Consider the following 23,589-nt stretch of genomic DNA (forward strand, 5'->3'; position numbering starts at 1 on the left):
AAAATTGATAAACTCTTGCAAGACTAACCAAGAAAAAAGAAGTGTCAGGTAACTAATTTTGGGAGTAAAAAAAGAACATCACTACAGATACTACAGCCATCAAAAATATAAAAGGAATTATAAATAATTTATGCCAATAAATATAAAAATTTTAGTTGAAATGTACGAATTACTAGAAAATCATAACATATCAAAATTGTGACAAGATGATAAAGAAGTACTGAACGTCCTACAACTATTAAATAGACAATATAATTTTTAAACTTCCCACAAATATATTCCCCGCCCATTTGGTTTCACCAGTGAATTCCTCCAAACACTTAAATAAGAAATTACAGAAACTGCATCAACGTACATAAATTTTCAATTACTGTATTTTTCAAAAACCATATAGAAATCTTACAGAAAACAGTAAAACAAGAACCACTTCCTAACTTATTTTATGAAGTCAACATAACTTTGATACCAAAACCTGACAAGGACATTAAAAAAAGGAAAATTGCAAGCCATTCTCACTTGTGGGCATAGATGAAAAATACTAAACAAATCAAATTCCCTCATATAGATAGATAGATAGATAGATAGATAGATAGATAGATAGATGTAGATAGATAAAGGAAATTACATTATAACTAAATTGGGCTTCAAGAATGCAAAGCTCAAAATTTTTAAATTAATAATATAATTCACTATATTAATGGAATAAAAGAGAAAAATTATATGGCCATTTTAACCAGAAAAGGCACTGATAAAAATCAACACAAATTTATGATTAAATTTTTTTAAACTCTTAGCAAGCTAGGATTATAAGACAACTTCCTTAACTTTGTAAATACATATAAAGCAAAACTTACAGCAAACATCAAACTTAAAAGTGAAATTCTAAATGATTTCTTCTGAGATTAGGAAGGAGAAGAAATGCCAGATATTACCAATTCTGTTCATTATTTTATTGAAGACACTAACTTACATATTGTGTATACAGAAAATTCAAGAGCCTGCCCTTCCTAGGTTATATGGGTATCTCCATGCTGGTGCATCAATTGCACCTTCAAAAGACCATTTGTCCCACTGTCTGGCTGGCAGCTTCTGGCTAACACAGTATTTAATAAAACCAGTAGATTTGATGGTTACGTGGCCACAATAGTGGGGAACATTCTTGCCACTTATTGTTCATACAGGAAAGTTAACTCAATGTCACTGATACAGTGGATTGACACAATGTTCTGCAGAATGCTCAGATGGACCAGATCACTTTGGATTATATTACAATTAAACATGGGAGAATTAACATATTCCTGGGTCAAGATCATTCCATTGTCTATTTCATGTGCATGCAAACTACTTCTGATTCTCTCTGAAAAGAACGGAAAAGAGTATTTGCCAGATCACTGGTCATCAAGTACCAAGTATCTAAAGCTTTGTTAATCTGCTCTAGAAAAGATGCCATATCTTGTACAGCAATGAGAGATACTACTTGGTAAATCTGGTGCCACCCCTTCATCTTTCAGATTTTTAACATTGGCATTAATTTCTTCCCTGATGCCCAAGATATGAGATTGTTTTTGGTTTGCTTCCTTGGCCAGGGGGAAAAAGACAGTCTCAGAAGTTCCCACTAGGCCTTCCCCACTATTGTAGTTCCTTTCCTATTGGCAAAGGATCCTCTGTGATGGTTCTGTAAAACTGGGTGGAACCCATACTGTGTTCCTGGCAAAAGTGTTCCCTACCTTGAATCAAACTTCGGATTCATACCCCTCATGTGTCAGAGCCTAAGGCTGTGAGGACAAAAATGTGCAAATCTCACAAACGAGTCACTGAGACTAATAGCAAAAGAGACCAATCCATCAACTGGGGTCACCACACTGTATCAGCTTTTGATTTTGTGTATATACAACACCTTGCAGGACAGCATATAAACTCCACAAGATCTTGTCCCTAAGCAAACTCCTCAGTCGGCAGTTGCTTCCTTGTGAAGTGATATCTGACAAGGTACAACAATGAGATTAAAACCATATTGAGATACCATATGCACACACTAGAACGTCAAAAACTCAGGACTGCCCACACTGAGTTGTGATATTGTGGTTTATAATAAGAAGTATACTTGGGTCTTTATCCCCATTCCAGCCCTGAGCCTCTAAAATCCCTTGGGATTGCTTGAGTGATGAGAGCCATAAAAAGTGTCTCTTGTTATGTTAAAAAACAAAGTTTTTGTAAGCACCCAAGGACAGTAGCTGGTTGCCAGGAAAACCAAAACCAACTCATGGATTACAGGGTTGAAACTTCCAGTTCCTGACTCGGGTAGGTTGTTGTTGGTGGTCGGTGGGGTGGGGGGCAGGGTGCTCAGTCACCAGTGGCCAATGATTTAATAGATCATGCCTATACAATAAAGCCTCCAAAAAAAACAAAAAGAATAGATTTCAGAGAACTTCCAAGTTGGTGAACCCATGGAAATGTGGAGAGAGTGGAGCATCCAGAAAGGGCATGGAAGCTCCATGCCTTTTCCCCATACCTTGTCCTATGCATCTCTTCTATCTTGCTGTTCCTAAATTACATCATTTCATAAATCAGTAATCTAGTAAGTAAAATGTTTCTCTGAGTTCTGGGAGCCTCTCTAGAAAATTAATCAAATCCAGGAAAGGAGCCATTGGAACCCCCAATCTATAGCTGAGCAGGTCAGGAGCATAGGTGTCAATCTGGGCTTGTGAATGGCATCTGGCGTTGGGGAATCAGCCTTGTAAGACTGGGTCCTTAACCTGTGCAATCTGATGCTATCTCTAGGTAGACAGTGTCAGAATTAATGTTGAACTGTAGGACACCCAGCTAGAGTCTGAGAATTGCTTGATGGTGTAGGGGAAACACTCATCCCACACTGAAATTGGGTCTGGAAACCCAAAACACAACTGTTGGAGAAAATGGAGAGCAACTAGAACTCTCCATGTACCACTGGTGGGAATGTAAAATAGTACAACCACTTTGAAAGACCATTTGTCAATTTACCTGAAACACACACTGAAACTATAAACCAGCTATTCTACTCTTACGTATTTACTAAAGAGAAATGAAAGCATATGTTCACACGAACACTTATACACAAGTGTTTACAGCAGGATAGGAAGCTATTTGTATAGAGGAAGTCCAAGGAGGTGCTGGTGATGTTCTAGTTTTTGACCTAGGTGGGATATATTGGTGTGTTCACTTTATGATAATTCTTTGCACTAGATACTTATGATTTGTTCACTTTCCTTTATGTCTGCTTTTTTATTTTCAAGCTTATAAAAGAAAATATCACTAAATCATAATATTCATTGTTCTTCTCAGTATATAATATAAAAATATTGTAAGGCTGGAGGCACCAGAGGGAGGAAAGCGAGGACAGTGCAAATGGAACAAAGACAGCACCAAATAGCTCTGTGCCATATAAGGAAGGAAGGAACAGCTCTTCCTGGATTCTAGTTCCATGACATGCCGACAAACCCCAGGTGGAGAACCCCTCCATCTAGAAGGAGGAGACCTCTGGCTATCCATCACCCCACCCTGAGCCAATAAAAATTCCCCACATACCCCTAGCGGGGACCACTTCCCCCTCCCCTGTTCTCTTAAAAACTCCCCACCTCCCCTCCTGAGTGTGACTTCCCCAGCCTCCATTTACGTAGACTGGTAACCTCGCCTGGGACTGCGCTCAAAGCTCAAATAAACTGCCTGGCCCTTTGTTGCCTCTCGTCACCTGCTTATTTTGGCTAGAATTTATCTTACAATCATCACCATGGAACTAATTTAAATTGAGGGCTAGTAATTGATGACAGAGTAATTTGTGTGAAGGAAGCAGTAACAAAAAATTTTAGGTTTATGTCCTTGCCTGAAAACCTTGTTTTCTCAATTGAATGGCAAAATGCATCAGTTCATTATTGTGAGGTATTTCCAATAGAAGCAGCAAAATAAACATGGTTTGCAACCGAAAAAAAAGTGTGTATGTATCCAAATCTGAACTTGACCTAAAATTTGAAGTAATTTTTAAAAACTGACAACAATAGGAAGGATAAATATCCTGCAAATAATTTTAAAAGTTAGTTGTAGAATATAAGTTCTTAGTGGAAATTGTTATAAAAAATGATACGGAGGGGGAAGTATTTATTTATACTCTCCAATGTCCAAAAAGGATTTAAAATGACTTGCAAGGAAGAAAAAAATACATAAGAAATAGTTCATAAAAGAGGAAAGCAGTGTTACCAGAAAAGAAAAAAAAAAAAGTGTAAATAAATATGCCAAAAACTGAAGGAACAAAATAGCAGCAGACTCAGAGACTCCAAGAATGAACTAGTGGTTACCAAAGGGGAGGCGTGTGGGAGGGCGGGTGGGGAGGGAGGGAGAAGGGGATTGAGGGGTATTATGTTTAGTACACATAGTGTGGGGGATCAGGGGGAGAACAGTGTAGCACTGAGAAGGCACATAGTAGATCTGTGGCATCTTACTACACTGATGGACAGTGACTGCATTGGGGTATGGGTGGGGACTTGATAATATGGGTAAATGTAGTAACTACATTGTTTTTTCATGTGAAACCTTCATAAGAGTATATAACAATCATACCTTAATTAAAAAAATAATAAAGTAAATAAATATGCCAACTTAAATAAGGCTGCCAACTATCTTTCCAATGCAGATTTTTCCCCTGAACCCCAGCCTTATATATCCTATTGCCTATTGGACTTGAATTATGATATTTGTACTATAAAGTGCTTTAGTATAGACAATGTTATATGTATAGTTGCATTAGTAAACTTAAATTGCACCTTGGATATTATCAGTTAACCTAATTAGGAATCCATATCTTAGGAGCGGTCAGTTAATGCTCTAATCAAGAAACCCAGCTCCAGCTGCGAATATTATATGTGCTTGTGTTACCTTTATCTTTGATCAACATCAGAGGTTTATTATTAGCATAATGAATGTTAAAGAAATGAGTTTTCCCTGGTAAAGTGAATAACCCAGAGGATGTGAGAAAAGAGCTCTCAATGGAGAAATTAGTGGTAATTCATTGCTATTTACTGAACAAAATCCTTTTGAGACACTCCTTCCTCACCAGAAGAGAATAAAAGATAGCAGAGGCCATAGTCTGAATCTTTATGGACAATGCTTGAGATTTGATACCTAAACAGGCTTCTGTCCACTGGGACTGCATCTGTTATAGGTGAACCTTTTATGAAGATGTCATTGTAACAGCTAGTAGGACAGAGTGCTAAAACTACCAACCTTAGAAAACAGTTTATATGAATTATTTTGTGCCTGTTTGCTAATAAATTCTTACCTTAAATATAAAAGTCTGTGTGTATGAAATTAGTCAAAGACTTGCCATCAACATAACCGATACCAGTCTGAGAGAATAGCAGACCCTCATCCACTTTAGACGTTTGGGTCCTTGCTATGTAACTCTGGGGCAAAATCCCCAGGGCAAAATACCTCTAAAACCGAAATCAGTCAAAGGGAGAAATAAAGTTAAGAAACCCATTTATTTCTCACAAGCAGTCATCCTGTCTCTCTCTTGACCAGGCTGCAGCAGAAGAGAAAAAGAGCTCCACCCAACCTCTTCGGTCCAGATGAACCCTCCAACCCCCTTGTAATTACCTACTGATATGGAGATGGCTACTGCTCTCCACCCCTTGGAAACACCTATTGATATGCATATGCACTAAAACCAGGCGAGAGATTCTGGAAATACTGCAATTTTACCCACAACTATTATCAACCAAAAAGAACCTAAGAGTTATGCAAAACCAAACTGGTTTAGGTCAGTTCATAGTTTGCAGTTGATGTCCTCTCAAAGGCAGAATGCCAAAACTAAACTTAAGTTACCCCACCTCCAGCACGATATTCCTTCCGAGGTTTTTTCCTAAATTAATAGGACCACCATTTATCTTGTCATCTAAGTCAAAATTTGGCATTATCCTAATTTCATCCCTACCTCACCCAATATAATTTCCTATATGACAACACAGCTCCAAATTGGGGGTTTTGTTACTGTATTAAATCATTTAATCGTTACCATAGGGCATGATGAGGAAATTGCAGAACCATGCTGTAAGTCCAGGGCAAAATACCTTTAAAAACCAAAATCAGTCAAAGGGAGAAATAAAGTTTAAAACCTGTTTATTGCTTACAAACTGCAGTTCAGGGCCGCCTTTCTCCTCTGCTCAGGAAGAAGCCAGCAAGCAAACGAGCCCCCTCACCTTAACCTCTCAGGTTCAGACACGCCCTCGGTTGCCCAGGTAATTACCCACTGACATAGAGATGAACTTCTCTCCACCCCTGAGGATATGCAAATGCACTAAAGCCAGGTGAGATATTCTGGAAATGTTACAATTTTACCCACACAAGCTTAAGTAGTAATTTGAGGTCCACAGCTACTAAGAGAGTACAAGATTCAAAACCAGGCAGCCTGAGTCCAGAACCCTTACTCTTACCCACAACTCCCATCAGTTTTATCTTCTTAAATATATTAAGCTATATATTCTCATCTCTAAGCCACAACTATACCTTATTTCAGGCATCATTTCTGACCAAATAATTGTGTGAGCCTCTGATCTTAGACGTCTCTGATCCATTTAAACCATCTGTATAAAATGCAAATTATATCATGGTGTTCACCTACTTTAACCCTTCAGAGGTTTTGCCATATGTGGGGAAGTTGGGATTCCTATGGTCAGGATCCTTAGTGAACTTAAACCACCTGATGATGTAACTGGCCTGTTTCTAGGCTACTGCATCCACACCTTTAGGCAATAAGCTATTATTGTGCTATGTAGAGAGCTTGGCCCAGTGCTCTAGGCAGAGGTGGGGATGCTAGTGCTCGACCTACGTCCAGGGGAACAAGCCGGGTAATAAACCCTTTCACCCCAAAAAAAGTTTTGCTGTCCATTTCTTTGGTCACATTGAATCCACAGAGAACTTGCCCAGGGCTGAAACCCATTGGCAAGACACCATCACCACAGTATGATGGCTGAACTCCATGGCAAAATTCTTATGATCTCGTTGGCACACCTTTCCATACTCAGATCTGTGCCTACCCACATAGCACTGCAGGCCTGAGTTACTGCAACTTGTCTAAAGACCCAAAAACTCTCTTCTAGGGCAGGATACTGCTGCTCTTGCTGTTACTTGTACTTGGAATGACTTTCCCCTCTGTCTGCTTGAAGAAATTCTATCCATCAACACTCAGATGCTCTGTGATAGCTTACCTGTGCCTCCACAGAATTAGTCAGTGCTTCCACTGCATTCCAACAGACTTCCTGCACTAGGTTTTATTATAGCATGTGTACTCACATGTCTGTTTCTTCTATTAGCATTCCTGCAGGGCAGGTATCACATCTTACTCATCTTGCTTCTCTGACTCCAGTAGTCATGCAAATAAATGTGTATTTAGTAAATTAAATGGGTAATTGATGGAGCCACTGTGGATAAAGTGAAGGTTCCTATGGTCAGAATTCTCATCTGGCCCTGGTTGGATAGCTCACTACACACATGTGGGCGATACATTGCTACTGACTCTATAAATAGCTCCACCCAGTGCTCTGGGCGACATGGTGGTGTGACTGCACAGCTGCACGGCTGCAGGAGAGCAGAGACTGGAGTGGTCGCAATGCCGAGGACAGAGACTATGACAGCTGCAAGGGTAGAGAGGCCCAGAAGCAGAGACCTGCTTGCTGCATGCAGACTCGCTCTGAGTGAACAGGATTCTAGTGATTGACCTGCCACCGTGGGAATAAAATTGGGTATAAACGCTTCCACCCCAAGAACGTTCCATTGTCATTCTCGCTGAATCCATAGTGAACTTACCCAGGGTTGAAACCCATCGGCAAGAGAGGCACCATATTCAGTGAAAGATTTGGCTCCACCAGGCAGCTAATGAAGGGCCCCCACGCATAAGATGGTGAACCTCCTGCTTCTCTACCGGGTCCTCGGTTCCCGCCGGCGCCACCTGAAGCCCAATCACCCCTCGCCCCCCTAATCCCAGCACCTAGCCAATAGCCACCAGCCCCATAGAAGTGACACCACAATCACCCCATGCCCCTTCCTATATAACCCAGCACCTTTCCCCAATAAAGCGGAATTCTCCGGTGAATTGCTGCTGTGCGTCGCTCCTTCCTTTCAGCTAAGGTAAAGGAGGAGGGGAAAGCAGAGGAGGAGACAAAAAGTAGGAGAGGGAGGAGGAAAAGAAGGAGGTGGGGGCGGGGGAGAAGAAGGAAGGGGAAAGAGAGGAAATATACAATATTCTATTACTTCCAATTAAAGGTTGTTATGAGAAAGACATAAATTCTGCTTCTGTGTTTGCTATACTGCTTTTGAAATGCAGCAAAAGTAAAGGAATGAGAGAGTCAGAAAGACTGAAATTGTAAACAGAATGTGTTATGTTAGCAGCTGAGATTTCACAGAACAGTCTGGATGGTGACCAACTGCCAGTGAGTTCAGGACTAAGAACAGCTGGAAAGCTAATGAAATTCCTTCCAAACTCTTGCTGGATCCAAGTAATACCTCAAAGAGCAAGACAAACATGGCCCATGCCTTCATGGCGTTTCCTTGCTACTTGGGGGAGGGGAAGGTATAAATTCCTCAAGGTCTAATCAGAAAAACAAAAACCACCTCTATCCAACCTTTGCTTCACTTTCCTTCCACAGTTGACGATCTCAGGCAGTCCCTAATTAACATGCTCATCTCCACCTCAGAAGCTGCTTCCAGAGAGCTTAACTGGATCACCAGCGTGTACGTGTACGTGAGCAAGAACAGACTGAGGCCTGAGAACTCCAAGACCCATGTGCCCACTGCCTTTGGATTTTGCTCAGGGTTCCAGCCACAAACTAATAATAGCCAACATTTACCAAGTACTTACAGGTACCAAACAATTTACACCTGGGAGTCCCCAGGCCAAGTTACAAACCTAGGCAGTGTTTGCTGTAAGCAGCACTTTACCTAATCTCATCACCGACCTTCCTCTGATGCACGTGGGTTTGGTGAATGGGTGTTTTCCTGCTGTTGGTGAATGGCCAGCCCCAGGTATATACCCGCATTCTCTTGTTAGAACCAGATTTTTAGAAGATAATTATACATCCTTTCTATGAATAGATTTCTCTTTCTTACCATGCTCTGTTTATTCTAATACCAACATTATATCACAGTAATTAGAGACACTGCCTTGAAGGGATGAAACAGACAGACCCAGAACTAAACATCTGCTGGAATTACTCATAGAAAGGGTAGAACCCAAGTAGATCATCAAGAGGCAAATGTGAAGGTACATTCAAAATATTTCTCACCTTTCTTAATATGATTTTTTAAATTTTTTCAGTTTTATCAAGGTATAATTAACACATAGGAATTGTGTGAATTTAAAGTGTGCAATGTGATATTTTGAGATCAAAATGTTACATTGTGATCACCACAATCAAACTAATTAACATATCCTTCACCTCACATAATTACCACTTCCTTTTGTCTTCCTTTATTTTTCTTTTGATAGCTAGAACACCTAAAATCTAATTTCTTAGCAAACTTCAAGTATGAATACAATATGGTAGCTGTAGTCACCACGCTGTTCCAATGACACAACACCTCGCACCTGTTAGAATGGCTATTCTCAAAAAGACAAGAGAAAACAAGGGAAACAAAATAAAAAATGCAAGTGGGACTACATCAAATTAAAAAGCTTCAGCACAGCAGAGGACACCATCAGCAGAACAAAAATGCATCCTCCAGTATGGGAGAAGATATTTGTAAATGATTCATCCAATAAGATGTTAATATCCAAAATACATGAAGAACTCAATGCCTCAACACCAAAAAAAAAAATTACCCAATTAAAATATGGATGGAGGACCTAAACAGACATTTTCCCAGGGAAGAAATACAGATGGCCAAGCATCACATGAAAAGATGTTCCACATGGCTAGTTATCAGGGAAATGCAAATTAAAACCATAATGAGATATCCCCTTACACTGGTTAGGATGGCCACTATACAAAAGACAAGAAATAACAAGTGTTGGCTAGGATGTGGAGAAATGGGAACCCTCCTACATTGTTGGTGGGAATGTAAACTGGTGTAGTCAATGTGGGAAGCAGTATGGAGGTTCCTCAAAAAACTAAAAATGGAAATACCACATGACCCAGTAATTCTACTTCTAGAAATTTACCTGAAGTAAACAAAATCCCTGATTCAAAAAGATATATGCACCCCTATGTTTATTGCTATATTATTTACAATAGCCAAATTATGAAAGCAACCATCAATAGGTGAATGGCTAAAGAAGATGTGGTACATATACACAGTGGAATATTATTTAGCCATTAAAAAAATACTACCATTTGCAACAACATGAATGGACCTCGAGGGTATTATGCTCAGTGAAATCAGCCAAGCAGAGAAAGACAAATGCCATATGACTTCACTTATTTGTGGAATCTAAACATAAAGCAGAACAGAATGAACAAAATAGCAGTAGACTCATAAACATTGAGAAGTGACTGGTGGTTTCTATGGGGGAGGGGTTGGGTGGGTGGGCAGACAGAGAGAGAAAGAGGGATAAAGGTGCATAAAAATTCTCAACCATAATATAAGTTGGTCATGGGGATAGTAGTACAGTGTGGAGAATACAGCCAATTATTCTGTAACATCTTTCTATATTGGTAGATAGCAACCATATTAGAGGGGAGAGGATTTACTAATATGAGTAACTGTTGAACCACTGTGTTGTATATTGAAACCAATATAAGATTGTATATAAACTATACTTAAAAAAAATATGGTAGAATTAAAGGCCAAAGATAGCAAGGCCAATTTTGAAGAAGGTATAGGAGGGAAATTTACTCTTTTAGATATCAAGGCTTACCATTGTTAGGCTCTGGTTATTAAAACAGTGAGTATTAGAGAAGAAATAGAAGAACAAATCAAATAAAACAGACACTTTACATGTGGTGTGGTATTTAAGTACTCTTATACACACATACATACATATATACACATTTATGCAATACACACATATATATAAACAAAAGTGGTTTAGCATTAAATAATACTAGAATCATTGATCCCAAATGGAAAATATATATATAATTCAGATCCCTACTTCATATTTTAGACAAAAACCAAAATCCACATGGGTTAAAAGATGTAAACATGAAGAAAAAAATCTAAAACCTTGCAGGAAGGTACAGTGGTGTATCATTATGATCTGACAATTGCAAAGTATTTCTAAAATAAGATAGAAAAAGCCAAACCATAAGAAAAATACTGAAAAAAAAAGTGAAAAAATGAGCCACAGACTGAGAGAAGGCATTTCTTTTTATCCCTCAGCTTTACTAAGATATAATTGACATATGACATTATATAAGTTTAAGGTATACATGATGATTTGATATACCTATATTGAAAAATGATTACCACAGTAAATTAGTTAACACCTCACATAGTTTCTATTTATGTGTATGTGATGAGAACTTTTAAAAATCTACTCTATTAGCAATTTACAAACATATAATACAATATTATTAACTATAGCCACCATTGCTGTACATTCGATCCATAGGATTTATCTATATCATAACTCAGTTTATACCCTTTGACCACCTTCACCCATTTCCACCACCCCATCACATCCCCTGGCAACCACCAATCTACTGTCTGTTTCTAGGAGTTCTGTTTTATTTTAGATTCCACATATAAGGGAGATCATACAGTATTGGTCTTTCTCTGCCTTGTTTCTCTTAAGATAATGCCCTCAAGTTTCAACCATGCTGACACAAATGGCAAGATTTCCTTCTTTTTTACAACTGAGTAATATCCGATTGTTTATTTATATACACCACATTTCCCTTATTCATTCATCCTTCAATGGACACTTAGGTTGTTTCCATGTCTTGGCTATTATAAATGATGCTGCAGTGAACATGGGAGGGCAGATATCTCTCTGAGACAATGATTTCATTTCCCTCATATGTATACCCAGAAATGGACTGCTGGATCATAGGATGTAGTTCTGCTTTTAATTTTTTAGGAACCTCCATACTGTTTTCTACAGCAGTTGTACCAATTTACATTTCTATCGACAATACACGAGGATATGCTTTTCTCCACATCCTCACCAGCACTTGTTAACTCTTAATCTTTTTGATGATAGCTATTCTAACAGGAGTGAGGTGATAATTCATTGTGGTTTTGATCTGCATTTCCCTGATGATTAGTGATGTTGAGCACCTTTTCATGGATCAGTTGGCCACTTAGATATCTTCCTTGGAAAAATGTCTATCCAGGTTCCTTGCCCATTTTTTAATTGGATAATTTAGGGTTTTTGCTTGAGTTGTATGAGATCCTTATATATTATTATTAGGTGATAGTAATGTATTAATAATAAAGGATATTAACCGCTGATCAGATATACGATTTGCAAATATTTTTCCTCCTTTCATAGGTTGCCTTTTCATTTGTTCATTTTTTTCTTTTGCTATGCAAAAGCTTTTTATTTGATACAGTTCCACTTGTTTATTTATATACTTGTGATTTATATACTTTTGATACAGTTCCATTTGTTTGTTTATTTATATACTTATGAAAAATCATTGCCAAGACTAATATCAAGGAGCTTACCTCCTATGTCATCATCTATGTTTTCACATCTCACATTTAAATTTTGTATCCATTTTGAGTTAATTTATGTGAGTGGTAAAAGAGAGGGGTCCAGTTTCATTCTTTCATATGTCTAATTTTCCTAACACAATTTATTGATGAAATTACCTTTTCTCCATTGAATATTCTTAGCTCCCTTGTCAAGTATTAGTTGACTATATATGTATAAGTTTATTTCTGGGCTCTATTCTGTTCCATTAGTCTATGTGTTTGTTTTTATGCCAGTACTATATTCTTTGATTGACAGCTTTAAAGAATAGTTTGAAACCAAGAAGCATGATACCTTCACCTTTGTTCTTCTTTCCCAAGATTGCTTTGGCTATTCAGGGTCTTTTGTAATTCCATGTGTGCCTAGTCAGGGGGCTGCTGGGTGGGCTCCCTGGTGAGGCAGAACTGTTGGCTGTGTTCTGCAGTCCAGTGGGGCCTAGCTTGGCTCTGCAATCACCCCTACTCAAGTGGGGTCACAGGCTGTGTTCTCTGCAGTGAGATGCCACTAGTTGGATTCCACAACTGGGCAGAACTGGGCGGCCATGCTCTAAAATCTCTCCAGGTTGGGTGGGATTTCAGTCTGTGCCACTGGCTGGACTCCAAGTTTAGGAGAGGCTGCAGGCCCCCAGTAATGCCTGTGAGCATCTCATAATGACGGGGAATCTGAATGTCCACCTTGGGTTCTCTTTTTCCCACTAGAGAAATGGTTGGCCCCAGGGGCAGGGAGTAGGGATAGGGTAGAGAGGGGAGCCCTCAGTGTAGTGCTGTGCCAGCCTGGGAGAGAGGCAATGCAGTCAAAGTGTAGATGCTCCTCTTATATTCCTAATGTGGCCTACTGTTAGCTGACTGCTTCAGCCTCACTCCCATGTTCAGATTTTCAGAAAGGTGTCTTGTCTATGGACAGTTGCTAGGTGGTCTTCTTGTGAGGGGAGCTAAAGTCAAGAATATTCATATCACTATCTTGATAACAACACTCCTAAGATATTTCAACACCAGTTTGTATTTTGAATATATAAATCAATATGACATGCCTAAATTGCACAAGTAGAAGGACAAGGCTATTAACAGGCAATCTATAGAGGAAAAGAATTCAAATAGCTGATAAGCCCATGAGAAGATACTTAACTTCACTAGTAACCAAGGCAATGTAAATTAAAACCAGAATAAGATACTATTTCAAATTAGAAAGTCTGGCAAAAGATTAAGAAGTCTAACAATATCAGCTAAGAAAACTCTCATGCATAGGTAACATCTGGGTGAGGGCTGTAGGAGAAGACAGCCCAACTAAGGCTCCATTTTGCTTTCCAAAGAACCATATTTCTGGGGACTACACCTCCCTTTTTGTAGTATAATAAGCTCTTATTACTGTGAAGGATTTTAAGTAAAGGATAAAGGAGAGTTAATACAACTGTATGCCAGTGAGAAGGTTAAGATGTCTTCAACAAAGAGGTGTTAGCCCTCCTTTAAATCACACCAATGATCAACTGCCACACAACTTCCAAGAGAACCAGACCTTCCTGCTCTTAATTCCTTTAAGGAGACTAATTCTTCTCTCCCAGCCCAACTGTACTGACTCCTACAGTTCTAGTCAACTGAGTAAACTGGAAAAATAAGTCACTCCTCTCCTTTCCATCATACAGAAACTAGAATAAAATTTTGAGTTCTTACAAGGCAATTTTTGGGTAATTGTGGGGAAAATGGAACTTTCTGACCAGGATTCCCACTTGGCCTTAATAGAGCCCATTGTGTAAATAATAAGAACATGTTTGCACATTTATGGGAATGTTTACTGGTGGCAGAGCCACTGGTCAGTCCCAGGGATTGCCAGTCCAGGGGAGGGGTGGAGAGGAAGCCCCCATTCTCTCCTCCCCTCCATTCCTGGTATGTAATTGGTCAGACACTCACCAGTCACCAGGGACCTGACCACAGAGTTCCTCCCTGGACAGTAGCATGGCCCAGCACGAGCAGAGAGAGAGGGTAAGTAGCCTGGGTTTGGAGTGGAGAGTGTGGCCAGAGAGAAAAAAGGCTTGGGAGCCAGGAGCTGGGGAGTTGGGCACAAGGGGGTCCTGAACTGAGCTCGAGAGAGCAACCAGTATGAGCGAGGAGAGACTGACCTGTGAGAAGATATCCTTGCACTCCCAGTTTCTTGCCCTTGTTTTCCTTCATTCTCACCAAATTCATAAATAATTTGCTGCAGGTGGGGAACCCCCTCCAGTAATTAAGGAGACATCCATGAAGAGCCAAATGATCCAGCACCAGACCCTCTGCTTGTTCCAGAAGACTACAGTGGGGCACAATTTGCAAGGAAGAATGAAGGAAAGGAACCAATTCTACTTGGCATAATAGCGTAGTGGACTGACTCAATGGATGATAAGACCATACCTTACAAATTATGAGGCAAGGCAATTAGGGATTTTTTTTTTCCTTTTCCTTATGGGTCTAGAGTGTATCTATGGAAATTCATGTTTGTCCATAAGTGTGTGTGTGTGTGTGTGCATGTCTGAGTGAATTTGGGAGAAGAAAGAGAAACAACTCAACTCTGGTGTGAGATCTTGAAGAAGACACAGGAACAAACCCTTGTACACTCTGGACTGCAGTGTGACACTTGGAGTACCAAAGTCCCCATCTCTACTCTGTTCAGATCTACTATCACATCTCCTGGGGTGGGGTGGTCACCTTACGTTAGGCCCACCCCACTCAGACTTGGGAAAACAGACTCCCAAAGAAAAGAGGGGAGAGAAATTTTCCTAGAATGAGATCAATCCCCATGGTCAATCTCAAACAGATACTCATGGGAAGATAAGTTGGAAGAAGGAGCTAAATGAAACAGATGTAATTCTGAGGACAGGAGTATACCCATAAAAATACTCTTATCCGTTTCCTTCACTCTCCTAGCTTCTGGTGGCTGTAGCATTCCTTCATTTAAGGCCATGTTACTTCATCTCTGTCTCCATTTTCACACCATGTTCTCTAATATGTATATAATCTCCTTTGGTCTCTCTAAGGCCACTTGTGATAGGATTTAAGGCCCATATGGATAATTTAGGGTAATCTCCTAGTGTCAAGATCCTTAATCTAATCACATCTGAAAATACTTTTTCATTATAAGGTAACATTTATAGGTGCTGGTATCTTTGTGTGACTATTATTTACCTTATTACAGTCTCTGTCCTGTGAAGGACTTAATTTCTTGCATGTTTTCCTCTTAGATCCTCTAAAAGGTCATATTTATGAAACAGATTTAAATTTTCAATTCCTACCTTTCAGTTTCCTTTAACTGTCCCCCAACTTATTAGCAAAGAAAGTCACTCAGACAGCTCTGGGTGAGGTGCTAATAGCTGTGGAGAGTAAGGGAACATGGTGGGAAATGGGAAAGACACCTTGTCTGTATCAAACCCTCTGGTTATGCCCCTGCAGAGGAACAGCAGCCTATTATTGAGATGTGTCTGGAGCTTCAGGAAGTTTCAGCAGCCACAGGGTGTGGGAGTTCATGGCAGAGCTGAAAGCAATGGGAAAAAGCATGAGGTGCTAAAGAACATTTTCCGGGTTGATATCCTAGTACGGGCTACAAATAAAAGCTTCCAATCTCCCACCCTATGTTTGAGCAAGCTGACCCTGAAAAGGAAGTAAATTCTTATGTTGCACAAATTTCCTGAATGGGCTGATAAAGACTTTACCCCAGGACTTAAATGCTTTAATAATAATCTTGCTTCTACCCCCTTTCACCTTTTCTCAGTTTCTACTCCCACACCTCTCTCTCTCTTTCTCTCACTCTCTCTCACACACACACCACACCACAGCCCCTTGTCTCCTGGCAACAGTTAACTCCAACAAGGCTATCCAAAATCATTATCCACTTCTGCTTTTCTCACCACCACTATTACAAGCATCACTCAAAACCAAAGAAAAAAAAATAGCTTGATTCCACACAATGCATGACCATAGAAAATGACAGATTGAGATATAGTGCATTGCATGTGCTGCCACTGGTAATACTGTTATAGTAAATTCATCATCCTGACATGTTCATAATACTCCGACAATGCTGCCTAAGCTGTTCAGCTCAGGGTGACACATCGCACTGAGCAGAGCAGCATCACCCCTTACATCTCACCACAATGCTCTACCACATGCTGGTATGTGTTCAGCACTGTCCAGGCGGGGAAAATGAAGTGCACCAGGAAAAGGGCAAAGGGATGTTGGTACCTAACTGAAATGGAAGCTAAATGGCTTTTCTTATCTGGGCTTTTCTGAGGAGGTGTTTTTGAATAAGGCCATCAACATCAGCTTTGCAAAAACTGATGAATAGGCTGATCATGAAGGACTCTATTTACAGCACAGGTGATTTTCCTGAATGATACAATCACTTGCAGACAAGAAGGACTCCTGCCCCTCAACACTGATGAGTTAATAGGGCACAGTGAGCCAGGGAAACCAAGTGCCAGTGTAAACCCATACAACCTCATACTAACTGTTCCTCCCAACCCTCACCAAAAATAAAACAAACCCAGGATTTTTTTAAGTGGTGACCACAAGATACTAGTGTCTACTTTGGAATGAGCAAAACCCACTGTCTTCATTTGGGTTCCCCAAAAGCAGACCCTCTGGCAACCATTCGAGTGCAAGAAGTTTCCTCAGGAGGCACAGGAGGCAAGCAGAAAGTGAGAGGGGGAAGGGAAGGAGGTCAGTAAAGCTGTGATACCAAGCTAGCTACCCCTGGGTGACTGGAGCTTAATTCCATGGGGAAACTGGGACACCGTGTAAAACACATCCCCAGATCAGTCCACTAAGAGGCAAGGGGGTGGGTATTTGTTCCGAAATTCCCATTAGCCCTTGGCTAAGAATTGTTCCCAGGAGGGATGAGTTCCTGGGTGTTTCTGGTCTGGCACTTTTGGTCAGCTTTGGCCAGGTGACAAGGCCTAGCCTGCATTACCACCACAACAGGCCCCTGGGGAACTGCAGATTAAGTTAGTGATATGGATAGCCACTATCTCAAACCCCAAAACCATGTCGCAGAAGAAAAACTATCTCTGCCAACACACAAGAACTGAAGCTAAGACTCAGTATTCAAGAGAGGGCCTCACTACTGTCACAGGATTAGAGTTCTAGGTGGCATGCTGTGCACTTCGGCACTAGAGGAAACACTCTGACTGACTGTACCCACTGGTTTTCATTTTGTACAAGAACAAGTGATAGGTTTTTCCTGTGTTGCTCAGACAGCTCCATTCTCAGTCAACCAAGTTAGGATTGGCTGCAAGCCAAATTGTGAAGGAGATGAAGTTGGCTTTGGTCCCCTCAGCCTCCTCCCTCCAGCTCCTTTTTCCTCTCCTGGAGCCCCTGCCTCACCCAGACACCATCAAAACAACTATCAGGAAAGGCTCTTATATTAGTCGTTAATACCGAAGTACAAGTGTAACTTTCATTCAGTCAACAAACATTTAGTAATCAACTTACTTTAGGCCTGACACTGCTGGATGCTGAGAATATAGAAATATAACTCACAGTCCTTATCTATACAGTGTGGTGAGTCCTAGGATTAAGACATACAGAACAGAAAGAGTGCCTTGGGGAGTGGCTGACTGGAAGTGTTTCTTGAATTAATGATTCAAAGTCTTTGTCCTTTGTTAAATGTATTTCAAACATCAGTGAGTAGCCAGAAAGGACAGGGGAATGGAAGCAAGTCCCTTGCCTCAAATTCCTAAATTCCACATGTTACTGTCGAGAATTCAGGCATTTGGGCAGTTTCCTCTTCCTCCTACATCGAGAGCTGGCCTGTTGCCATGGCCTGAAGAACAAACTGAAAACTGAGCAACAAACAGCAATGAGCACATCTGTTCTGAAATCCTGCTGTGCATAAAGGATGTTTTTTAATTTGCTTGCACATTCCAGAAAAAAATAGATTTCCTATTTATACAAGAATTGGGCATTTGGATAATAATGCTCTCCTGGCTTCTTATATAGCATGGAAATTTCCTCTATGTTCCTGGCTACACCTGTTTGGGTTCCTCATTCCTGCATCTCACTTCAGGAATCAGAGCCAGAGCCCTAACAAAAGACTCTGTGTCTCACATTTCTTCACCTGTAAAAGGAAGCTAAATAATACCTCACAGAGAAATTGCAAGAATTAAATGAAATAATATAAAGCACTTAGAAACCAATGTGCGACACTGGGAAGTCAATCAGCATTGTAGGAGTTCAGGAGAGCAAGTCTGGAGAGTTGATTTCTCCCAAGAAGCTCCAAGCTTGTCTGGGAGATTATAATCAGATCTTGGGCTGTACTTGATATGAATAGTTATCAAATGCTTACTTATTTCTTCGGAAGGAAATAAATAACCCCTGAAAATATGGATGTGCATGGGAAGATGTTAACCTAATTGCCTGACTGCCTGAGGCAGTTGTGCTCAGGTAGGTGTGGTGGGGCGGCGGGATGTCAAGGAGCCTGGGTGCTGCCATCCTGGGTTCCCCTCAAACACAGCTCAGCAGAGGATCCCAGACCTTGGCCTTACACACACACACACACACACACACACACACACACACACACACACACACACACACATGAACCCACAAGCACAACGATACTCATCCAACAAACCCATCTTGATTCACCAGAGTTTATATGCCATAAACAAGTATGAACACCCTCCTTTTCCTTGGTGTAAACTGCAATGTCAGAATTATCTTTCAAATTAGGAATCAGTACATTTTTTACAAGCATCCAGATAGTAAACAATTTTAGGCTTTATAAACCAAGAAGCAATGTCCTCAATTCTTAGGCAACTATTTCAGCAGAAAGGCTAACAGTCTTTAAATGTTGCATTCCATTCATAACTCAAGGACTGGATTTGGCCACATGGTCCGTAATTTGCCAACCCTGTTCTAAGAAGATGAAACTAAGAGTTTCAGCTGTTCTATTGCTTTATAAATTTCAACACACATGAGAATAGAGTTCCTACCTAATGGACACTCTCACCAAACAGACCAGAAGCTATAATGTAGAACACTCCCCTATAAGAAACAGTCTGTGAATCCTAATGTGGACCTAAGCCCCAAAACTACCCATTTCCACCAAAAATAACCCAGCTATACTACCTGAAATGCCTCCACTCAAACTTCATTATTTTGCACTAAAGAGATTCATTTTTTAAGAAACCACTTAGAGGGGTAGTACATTTAAGTCACTAAAACTTTAAGAGTGATTTATTTTCTCAAACGACTTCCTCACATGGGAATCCCATATGATACATGAAAAATAAAAGAACACCAAGAGAAATGAGAGTAAATAGGAGTGGTCCTCCAAGAAATTCGGAATGTTTCCTAATCCCAGATCGATTTTTTCAAAAAAAGATAGAGACAGGACAGTGTTATGCTGATGCATCTGCATTTTTTACCTAGCTTCTCTATTGGAAGCAGAATCAGATAGTGGTAGCCCATACAGACTCTTTAGGCTATCTAGTTCTCACCAGCCACGTGACCTTGGACAGATCATTTAACTTAGTAAGCCTCCGTTTAATTATCTGAAAAATAAGAACAATAATGGGATCTACCTCACAGAGTTGATGCAAGGATTAAATTAGATAAATATATGAAGAACACTTAGAATAGTTTTGCCACATAGAAGATTCTCAGTAAGTGGTAGCAATAATCATTTCAACAGTTCTCAAATTTTAGTGCAAAGAACAGGTGTAGCATTTGTTAAAAATTTGTCCTATAAAATTAATAAATCATCTAGAGAGTTGGAATAGTGAGGACATGGGAGAGGGTTGTGATTGGGAGGGGGCTCAAGGGAACTGCAGAGGGGCAGGAACTGGTCTGTGTATTGGTCTAGGTACTGGTTACATGGGTATGTTCTCCTTGTGATAATTTACCAAGACACACACATGATTTATCTACTTTTCTGTCAAACACCAAAATCAAAAGTAACAAAACAAAACCAGTGTCCTTAATCAGTGGTTTTATTCAGTCAGTGGTTCTCATCCCTGACTGAAAATTACACTCACTTGGGGAATATCTAACAAACAGCAATGCCCAGGCTCTGGCTTTCAGAGATTCTGGTGTCACTGATGTGACGTACGGCCCAGCCATCAGCGCACGTGGAAGCCCATCAGATGAGTGAATCCTTTATAGCAGTGGTTGAGAGCCCACGCTCTATGCCAGTGTTCTCCCTGCCATGCATCAGACTCACCTAGCAGTCTTGTTAAAATACCAATGACTTGGCCCCATCTACAACATTTCCTAGTCAGCAGGGTGTGGGGCAGGACCTGAGAACCTGCATTTCTAGGTTTTCAAGTAGGGCTGATGCTGCCTCTGGTCCCCAGAACTCAGACCACACTTTGAGAACCATTGACTTATAGTGACTTCCTTAAAAGGTTAAACCTGTGGCATCAAACCCCTCATCCTCATTCACCTAATATTCTTCCATGTTCCTATAAACTAAAAATCTATAACCCAGGAACAGGACTACAGTTATGGAATACAGGTAGCTCTGACATCTTAAGTCTTGGTCAAATTAGCAAACACATTCTTTCACTGAAATGTCCATACATTCTTTAACCAAACATTTCCTGAGCCTCCAGAATGTACCAGACACTGAACTGTGTGCAGATTTTGCTTTCAAGAAGTCCTCAAACTAGAGCAGGACTCCTGAGTCTCATACATAAAGGAACTATGTATTTATGCTATTTTTTATTACAAGATGCATTTCATATTAATACTTGGAATGGTTATCCCTTTCTGTAAGTGACACAGCATGGGGCACTAGAAGAATCTGGAGGTCCTGGGGAAAGGACTGTGATACTCTCAAAAAAAAGGTACATACACTTAAATGTAAATTTAAGGGATTTTTTTCATATATATTTTTAAGCGCCCCCAACACATTTGCCCTGGAGACTCTGGTTAGAACTTTAGCTTTTACCAGACAGAGTGAAATTCCGTTTTGACAAATCTAATGACAATCTTAAATATCATTTTCTAGTTACAGCTACAGATAACACAATGCAGAATAATCCTCAATAGCATTACAAGCATAATTCTTGGATCTTCACTCAAAACTGATTTACTCCTAAGAACTTTACTCTGCACATTTTCATCCCCCCATGCCCTTTTTTTTTGTTTGTTTGTTTACATTACTTAAATTCTATTGCGAACAAACGCCTTGATACTGGATTGCGGAGCCCATGTAAAACATGTAGGCTATTGCATTTGTCAACTCTCCAGGCAGGTGGGATAATTGAGGCGCATTTGTAAAGCTTTCTATAGCTCACTAGCAGGAATATGAACTGACAACTTCAACAAAAAAATAAGGAAGGAAAATTCTTTAAAATTATATTCACTGTGACTATTTCTACATTGCTAAAGATCTTTCTTTTTTTTCTTTTTTCTTTTTAAATTTTTATTAAGGTATGATTGATATACACTCTTATGAAGGTTTCACATGAAAAACAATGTGGTTACTACATTTAACCATATTATCAAGTTCCCACCCATATCCTAATGCAGTCACTGTCCATCAATGTAGCACGATGCCACAGATCCACTATGTGCCTTCTCTGCTACAGTGTTCTCTCCGTGATCTCCCACACCATGTGTACTAAACATAATACCCCTCAATCCCCTTCTCCCTCCCTCCCCACCCGCCCTCCCACACCCCGCCCCTTTGGTAACCACTAGTTCATTCTTGGAGGCTAAAGATTTCTGTAAAATAGAAAGCTTGAGGTTAGTGTCAGATAATATTATGGCAATAAGATACGTGGCCTATTGTTCTTGTTGGCTACAATCTTACTCTTAGTTTCAGAGAAACATCTATTCTACCTTATACTTGCATCTCATTATCTCATAACAGAATTCCTACTACATGAAATCTTAAGTGATGTGCACCCAACTTTATGCAATAATTGGTATCTCAGCAGAATTAAGTCCAACAATATGTAAAAACAATAGAACTCCATGATCAAATGAGTTTGTCCCAGAAATGAAATGTTTGACATTAGAAAATTGATCAATGCAATTCACTATATCAACAGAAAAAGGATAAATAAAATATAACCATCTCATAAAATGCAGAAAAATCATTTGATAAAAATCAAAATCCATTTATGTGAAAGCTCTCAGCAAACTAGGAATAAAATGGAACTTCTTCAACTGATACATGAAAAACCTACAGTCAACACACTTAACGGTGAAAGATTGAATACTTTCGGAAACAAGGATTCCTTCTCTCACCACTTTTATTTAACATTTTGCTAGAAGTCCTAGCTAGCGTGATAAGGTTTAAAAATGAAATAAAAGGCATACAGATTGGAAAAAAGAAGTAAAATTGTCATAGACATGATATGTTCACATACATAGGAAGTCCTGAAGAATGTAGACAAAAGCTACTAGAAATAGTGAATTCAAGAATGTAGCAGGATAGAAGGGCAATACTCTAAATCAACTGCATTTCTATATTCTAGAAATAAGCAATTATAAATTGAAGTTTAAAAATGTAATTTATAAAAGAATCAAAATATATTAAATAGGGACAACTTTTTAAAATATGTGCAAGACCTGATGCTGACAACAATAAAACTTCATTGAAACAAAATAAATGCCTGAATAGATGGAGACATATAGCCTATATCCATGGTCAGGAGACTCAATATTAATAAGAAGTCACTTCTAACCAAATTGGTCTATAGATTTTTCATAATATCAATAAAAATCCTAGCAGACTTCACTGTAGAAATTGATAGGCTGATTCTAAAATGTATATGGAAATGTAAAGAACATAGAATAGCCAAAAAATTTTTGAAAAAGAAGAACAAAGGACCACAGAATATAATATAAAGACTTAGAGGAGGGAGGCAAGATGGCGGCATGAGTAGAGCAGTGGAAATCTCCTCCCAAAACCACATATATCTATGAAAATATAACAAAGACAACTCTTCCTAG

This window comes from Manis pentadactyla, chromosome 5 (genome assembly GCF_030020395.1).
Source record: "Manis pentadactyla isolate mManPen7 chromosome 5, mManPen7.hap1, whole genome shotgun sequence".
Lineage (NCBI taxonomy): Eukaryota > Metazoa > Chordata > Mammalia > Pholidota > Manidae > Manis > Manis pentadactyla.